The following is an 8,330-nucleotide window of genomic DNA, read 5'->3' as shown; positions in this document are numbered from 1 at the left end:
ACAAAATATGTCTTTCAAAAATGGAAATAAAAATTAAATCTTGTGGAAGTATCAAAGTGGAGAGCTTCTACTGGCATAATTCATTTTGGTGTACATGCCCCTTGCCCCCTTCTTTCAGTTTTGCTGCTTTGTCTTGGGTCAGAGTAAGTGAGGGAGGAAATCTTGAAAATACTGGCAGAACATGGTTTTGTGTATGCACAGCCATTCTGGTCTTGTTTTTCCTCATTTGAAGGGAGATAGGCAAAAGGAAATTATCTGCCATGCTATAAGAAGCTATTGTCAAAAACAACTTGTTAGCAGACACCACCAGCTGCTTTGGAAGGGAATATCCCCAGTCCAATGATGCTCAAAGTATTTCAAGAAAGAATGTCACTTTTGTGTTTAAGCTGTGTATGAGGACACCAGCTCCTTTGGCAACACGTGGAGGCCAACAGGAAAGAACATCAAATATCTGTGTGAGCACTTCATTACGTATTTGATGCAGTGTGGTACATCTCCTAATCCTGTTCCTGAAACATTGCTGTAGCTGTGTTGTTTGCTCTCAGTATGCTCTGGTGTACATCCCCTCATGCACTGTAATATCAAAACACTCTGTTACTAAGAGCAGTGTGTGTGTGTGAGTGAGTCTTTTTGTATGAAGCACTTCCCTCTGTCTCTTCTCAGCCTTTCAGGGAAGGAATTTGATTATTTTATAGAATTTCACTTTGTTTGATGATGTTATTGAGGGCTGTTCAGCTGGAAAGATGAGATTTACACTGAAGTTTGCAAGTGAGTTTATTTTTCTCTCCTCAGGGAAGAAGGTCCATAGTCCATGTCCAGCTCCTCCAAAAGTCATCTCCTCCTCTCAGGAGCATCTTGCCTGTTTGGCTGTCAGATTCACTGTTTGGAGAAATGCAGCTGTCATGGGAGGTTGTGATCAGAGAAGGGGAAGGAGGTCTCTCAGGTAGATGGGGCCAGTCCTGCAGTGCACTTCAAATTTCAGGGTAGTGACCTTGAACTCGTCTCCACTCTGCAGGGAGCCCTGCACAGTAAGCCAGAGCACTGGGGTGAAGTGTTTGCTGTGACCTGCATTGCTGATCAGATGAACTGTTATGTATAGCAACACTTGGTGTTTTTTGCAGGATCCATAACTTCACTCCTAGATCTGATTTGAAGTGGTGGAAGTGTCACATGGTTCCCTGTTTCATCAGACCTAATAATTTACTGAAGGTAAATGAATTTTGTGGCTTTTTCCCCCCCATAATTTATTTTATCATCACCTAAGCACAGGAACTTTTTGTATGGTCTATAATAGATTAATTTCTTACAGCTGGTGGGAAATTGCTCATTTACACCAAGTAAATCTGAAATGCTGTTTTTAAGTATCTTAAAGTATGATAGTTTAGTAAGCCTACATGCTAAGAAAGCATCATATTAGGATTATAACAATGTCTGTTAAGATGAAGCTATTTTAGAAATACAGATAGTGTGAGAGTGTTTTTCTGGCTTTGTTGTGGAACTCCAGTGTGCTCTCTCTGTGTTCTTTATTGTTTTGAGTTCAAATGAGGCCACAGGATGTAGTTAGTCTCATTGATCCTGTCAAAGGTCCCCAAAAACCTGCAGCCTCATGATGCAAAATGCTGATCTGGTACAAGCTCATTCTGCTGCTCCTCTTCTTTCAAGCATCATTGATGGGTTAACTTTACATGGCAGGTTTTAGGCTGGAACAGATGCCATTTTTTGTCTCCAAGCTGATCTCAGCTCAAAAATATGTCACCAACTCTGTGTGGAAGCTTTGGTGAGCTGCATAAAGTTATTTACCTGGCCTAGTCTGGCTGGAATTGCTGCTCCTGTGGGATGCAGTAGAGCAGTGAGGTGACATTAATGACCAAGGGTGGTACAGCAGCCTGGCCACTGGCATGGCACTCATCAGTTGTGGTATTGGGGCTTGCCTGACAGTACCAACATCTGCCTGAAACAGAATTCATAGAAATAATATGTCCAAATTCAGCTTGTGTTTAAACATCATGGGGCGAATACACTATTTCATAGACTATGGATTTAGATTGAGAAGAAAATTCCTAAGCCTCACAAGGAAAATAAAAAGTCAAAGATCTCTTGCATGGGTTTTTTTGTGACATCATAACTAACCTGAATTCTGGATATTTGGCTTGTGATTTTTGAACTCTGACGTTAGAGGTGGTGGGATAGACAATGAACAGGAATCAGCACTAGTGAAATTCCACAAAAACCTACCAGAGTCACACTTTAACCAATACCAAATATATTGTATAAAATATTTTCACAGGGAGTCAGCAGTTAATTACTTTGCATTTATGTATGTTGCTGCAGAATTCAACAGTATTTCAACTTTTAAAGCTAAATTTTAAAACTAAGTACTTGAGAGAGTTCATCAGCAACATAGAAGTTATTTGCAGTATTCTTTGTGTAGAATATATGTATATTATCCTCACCTACTGTGGAATATCTTCTGCCATGCTTGTTATGTGGCTCTAGACTCCCATTAACTGAATCCCTGGTGAAAAGCCGTTTTCCTACATTATATTGTAATGCTCTTGTTAATGATAAATTGATGAAGAGCTGCTTTTTTAGATTAGGTGAGTGGTCCTTTGATAATGGGGTTGGAATCAGGCCAGAGGTTCTATACTACTTTGCCTGGAGGGTGAGAACCAACTAAAATATTCCTTTCTTGTGTTCTGCTAGAAAATGAGGCAGTCAAAGAATTTCAGCTTTTAATTTTAAGAGAGCAGTTCAGTAGTTTACATGGTGGGTATTTTTAGACTTTATCTTTATCTTGCCCCCCCCATATTTCTAATGAATTATTAAATAAAGGTACTTCTCATGTAATTAGAGAGCCAGGCACCTTTTAAACAGGACCAACTTCTTACATTTGAATTGACTAGTTTCATTTTCAATGGCAAAAGATCATGAGGCAAATACTTTTGCATGTTTCAAAGTTAAGATCAATTGTTTTCCTTTTCTAGTTTCAAATGCACTAGCTTAGTACTTTTTCTATATCAGAAAACTGTTAGAATATTTATGGTTTTTATTTACATAAAACCCAAACATTTTCTATTACTTCTTTCCTTGGGCAAGGAATGTGCAATGGATTATTAGACCCACAGATTTTTCTTGCTATTAGCATTAATATAGCTGAAATTAAGTGAAAGTAAAATACATTTTTAAAGGGGCACATATTTTATAGCTTCCAATCTTGGCTCTGATGGTCTTTCTCAGCTCTGTACCATGCCCTTTGGGAAAAAAACACGGAGCATGCATGCTCATCTCTTTTGATCATGATTTGACAAGGTCATGCCTTGGTAGGATTGGGCTGCCTATTATTATCTTGATGTTGTTTTAAAATTTAGTGGTATATGGAAAAAGAGAGGACAGTGGAATTTTAACACACCCAGTTGATGTAGGAATCTCTTTGCTTATTGCCTGATGGAGATATAGGGTATGTAAATGTTAACTTTATTAATTGAGAAGAGAATCTTAAAATGCAATAACAGTAAAGCAACTTTAGGTTAAGGTTACAAAATTGGAGTCTGCATTTTGATTTTCATGTTTTGTGATTAGTATTTTTCTGCAGATATTTATATCAACATTTCAGGTTTAGTGAAAGATGTTTTCTGAGCATACCTGTCAGTGGGAAACCACTAAAGGTAAGTAACACTATCATTTATATATTCAAATGTATAGGTCTTCAAAAGTTTAGGTATAGGTATTCAAAAGTTTAGGTCTTTGGTTTAGTCCTCCATGAAAAACAAAGATACAAACAAACAAAAGAACACAAAACAAAGTGTAGCTTATTTTACAGTTAAGAGTTTGACCCTTCCAGTACTTAAAGTTTCAGTCACAAGAAAATGAGAATTTTTTCTTGTTGAAGAATTTCTTCAGCCTTTTAGATAAGACAGGAGCTAATCTCACCATAGGAGTGATTCACAAATCCCTTATATGCCTTCTGCTTTCCAACAAGCATTTGCTGTGGTGATCAGAAAGAAAACTCATTTCTACATTTAAACTTCTGTTCTTCAGCTTAGGTCCATGGTCTGCCTTCCGTTCATATTGTTGCTAACTCACTGACACGTGGTGTTAAATCCTCTGCACAAACCTTCATTTCCAGCTCAGAGGGAAGTTGCACCACCTGGAAAATCCCAGCACTACCTGGAAATCCTTGCAACACCTGGAAAATCCCAGCACTACCTGGTATAGGGGAATAATTTTCTCCCACATCCTCATGTAAAGACAGTGTGCATCAGGCTCCAGCCTTGATCAGAGTGACAATAGAAATATCTTATGGCAGCTCTACGGAGGAGAGGAATAAAAAGTAAGATTTTGGGGCTGTTGTACTTTTTCTCCAAGGGTTCACAAAATTCACTCTAGTCATTAGCATGGAATGTTGCCTCTTGAGGCCATTGCGTCCCATGGCAAATAGGAGATGTGTCCCTAAAAGAGGAGTTTACATATTTTAATTGTGCTGCCTTTGTTCACTTTGCCTCTTCTAGGTAGGCTTTGTGAACAGCTTCCACCAAATTGCTTTGTCAAGGATGTCATCTCTGTTGCAGCTGCAGAGGTAAAAGGCAAGACATGTGTCTTCAGTTAAAAAAAAACCCCAAAATGATTAGCAAAAAATCCTAGTTGGAATTCATGAGTGTGTGATTTCTGAATACATAAATGCTTTTTTCACCTGAAAGTTTGCCTTACAGGACAAACATTATCCCCAGTGCCCTGGCCCCTGCAGGGGAAAGGGTGCAGAAATCTAAATATTATGTTTAAAATGATCCTGGTTGTAAAGAGCTAGAGCCAAAATACCTAAAAGACAGCTTTCGTACCCTGATATTTGTTTCAACCTCTGAAAAGAACAGTGGCTGAGTGCTTGTTAAAGGTATATTTTCTTTTAAGTTATATGGAGAGAGATGTCAACTATTTACCATAAATATATTTATACATTTGAATATATAAATGATAGTGTTACTTACCTTTAGTAGGTTTCCCACTGACAGGTATGCTCAGAAAACATCTTTCACTAAACCTGAAATGTTGATATAAATATCTGAAGAAAAATACTAATCGCAGAATACATTGAACAGACTTACTGATCTTGTATACCTGGAAAAAGATTTTCAAACAGACTTTGTCAGCTCAGCCTTGGCATTCCTTGTCAAACAAAAGCAGCCTAAAGACACATTTCAAAAGCAGACAATACAGCACTTGCTAACCTGCAGAAAATCGAAAAGGATCAGGGAGGCAGAGAACAAACAGAATAGGTAAGCAATAAGAAATGGAACACAGCTCTAAAGAGCTGTTTCAGAGAGCCAAATATGTTTAAAGAAGCCTACATTAATAATTAAACATCAGTAAGTAAAATTCCAGTATACTTTTTTTGCCTGCATTGTTTTAAGATTTGTAATATAGAAATGAAATTATTGATTCGGTATCAGTAAGAAAACATAACTGGTGTAAGGGGAGGAAGAAGCAGACGGGGGAAGAGAATGAGGCAGGAGTATTTTTAGATGCCAGGCTAGTCTAGAATGTTAACTTTCTGCAATAGAAAGTCCATACTTCAGTACTTGTCCACTTCAGTCAGCTGAAAATTTGGGTCAGGCAGCTGTTATCTGAATTGACAGCAGCTATCTGATTAAAAGTAAAATGCTCTTAAAAAGAAAAAAAAAGGAAAGAGAAGGAGAGAGGGAAAAAGGCTGTGCTGTGTCACATTCACGCCACTCATGTTGCTTACGTTGTGTCACACCGTGCGGTGATTTGACGCTACATAACACAACATGACATGAGTCACAGTTCACTGCTATCCACATTACACTCAGGTAGTTTGGCATGGCTCTAACTTTTGCTTTACTCTCATTTCCTATTCAGTGCACTCCACTTAGACTGGTTGGTTAATGCAGACAATTGCTATACACTCAAAACTAGAGTTCCCTACCCAAATACATTTTTCATTGGATATTAAAGTGGAAACTTCAGTGGATATCTTTTGCACATTCATATGCAGCTCCTTTGCTCAACATAGCAAGGGCATTAATGACAACTTACACCTGAAAGGGAGGAGTTAAGGGGAATTTCCCATAGGAAATACAGCTGTAGCAATGACTTTCTGGGTTGGAGACATACTCTCTAAATGGAAAATAATTAGACTTTTTTTCTGTCACCAGAGACATTCCCAAACCAAAACCTCATATTAACCTCCCCGCCTTCCCTTCAATTTCAATTTGAATTGAATACCTTTCTGTTTCATAAGGATGTGAAATATTATTTCAGATCTGAATTTATAAGCAGTCTGTAGCAGGTTGAACCAAAGCTCCACATCTCCCATGCTTGGACATGGGCAGTTCCCCATCTTTTCAGGGCTCTGCACTTTGGGTCTCGCTGTTTAATCAGATGTTTCCCAAAATTAATAGTCTATGTTGTTTGTGGTCACCTCCCTCAGGCAACCAGCCTCAGCCCTGGAGCACAGTTAAATTGCACTGTTGCTTCCTGTAATGAATTTCCCAGCCTGTCAGAGCATCTCATACATCTTAGCTTTGTTCTAAACAGAAGCAGAGAGGAGCACAAATTAACAGGCAGCTTTGTGCCTCTTTCATTTTTATTGACAGCATCCTGAAGTTCTAGATCCACTTAGCACCTCCAAAGAAGCGATAAGTGATTTAGCTTTTTGGGGACAAATTGGTTCTATTAACTCTGAGTGCCAAATTTACCAAAAATAACTCATTAGCTGTGCATTATGATTCACAGGGTGCTCTGCTCTTGGCTAGATCCCAAAAACCACATTTGTGTACAAATGTTCCTATTATGGGGTGTGAGACTTACTAATGGCACACCATATGCACCACTGCATTTTTCTCTTTCTAACAAAGCAGTTTTCCTACCACAGATGAGAAATGACCAGGTTTTGAAGGGTTAAACATATTCCAATGTGATAAAACTTGAGAGACCACAGGAATCAAGCTATCATTGAATTTCCTTTTTTCTATTACTACCACTTGAACCTAATATTCCTTCCTCCGCATTTAATAAGCAAACAAGGGAGCCAGCAGAAAAATTTAGTTAAAATTTTGGTTTCTGCTCCTAAGTTTAAGCTTTCTAGACAGCAAAGTGTTCATTATCATTGTTCCCTTTGAAAAAAAGCCGTAATTCACAATCAATTCCTGGCCCACAACTGGCTTCTCACACTTTGATGGGACGGATTCTTTACAACTGAGAAGTTGTCTGATACTTTGCTAAGTGGGACTTAACTTTCCTGTGTGTTTAAGAGGAATTTGTGTAGTTACAGATCTGAAAGAAAAGCAGTAATGTGAAAAAGGCTGTAGATTGATTCTGTCTTCTCATCTCTTGGCAGTAGAGGCAAGGCTGTGATTTCCCTTTGTTCTCAATACTCTTGGTACCTTGTGCCTAGAGAGCAGAGACAGAGCAGCCCCTAAGAAGCTTCCAGTCCTTATGCTAAATGGCACTGAGCAACTGGGAAAATGCCAAGATAAAAGATCCTTCATAATCCAAGGAACAGTCAGGCAAACCCTCTTTTTGACCCATCAGTGGAGGCAGTGAGGATGCTGACTGTGCTAGTGGGGCAGCTGAGGCACTGACAGTGTTGCCCCTCTCCACTTCAAAGCTCCCCTGTGGCCTTTGGCTGTTCACTTGGGGCCCACCTGCAATGGCATAGTGTGGTACAAGTCATTCCTGAGTCCTGCACCTGGATTTATTCTCTCTTATCATTCATCAACTCCCCCATGCAAGCATTCTTCCTGCTGTGGACAGGGGCAAAGGAACTCTTCCCATTTCCTCTTCAGTGTTTCTAATGCTCTGTGTCAAAAGGCTTTTATTTCTGCTTCTCACTTGGTAGCTGGAGTTCTGCCTCCATGCTTCCCCTTCCCTATTCTCTCAGCACTTTGGCAATTAATTGAGTTTTCTAGTGTAGTAAGCTGAAGTTTTTCGCCACATAAATGATTCATCCAAATAAAGTGAAGTTATTGAGCAAAAGTTAAATTGGGCTTTAATTTGCCTCAGGTCTCTTTTGAGCCATCTCTTTGCTTGCTCCTTTTTGTGGAAATGTTTCCCTCTTTGAACGTGCTTATCTTTAAAATACTATTTGAAAGAAAAGGAAAGAGAAAAAAAGTTGTTTGAGCATTCCTACAGCTGGTGCCAGGTCCAGGAGATGTGTGTTGTCTGAGGAAGTTAGCTGCTCCATGAACATCCCTTCTGTCTTTATTCAGGTCTGATGGCTGCAGGGAAATGTGGGACGAGTATGGATGAACAGCTGTGTCAAAATCCTGGTGTCTTGATTTTCTCCAGTACCCCTGCTTCAGTCCTGTGGCCAA

The 8,330-nt window shown here is 39.2% G+C and overlaps 1 long non-coding RNA gene across 1 annotated transcript; it reads left to right on the top strand.

Moving 5' to 3' along the window:
• Positions 1-855: 855 nt before the first annotated feature.
• On the top strand, positions 856-8,330 carry LOC143694613 (uncharacterized). The gene is made up of 3 exons (XR_013183183.1): positions 856-1,028; positions 1,122-1,209; positions 8,226-8,330. It is a non-coding gene; the product is annotated as an uncharacterized LOC143694613 (long non-coding RNA).

The sequence above is a fragment of the Agelaius phoeniceus genome, chromosome 8, assembly GCF_051311805.1.
Source record: "Agelaius phoeniceus isolate bAgePho1 chromosome 8, bAgePho1.hap1, whole genome shotgun sequence".
Taxonomy (NCBI): Eukaryota; Metazoa; Chordata; class Aves; order Passeriformes; family Icteridae; genus Agelaius; species Agelaius phoeniceus.
This window is presented reverse-complemented; position numbering and strand designations above follow the sequence as displayed.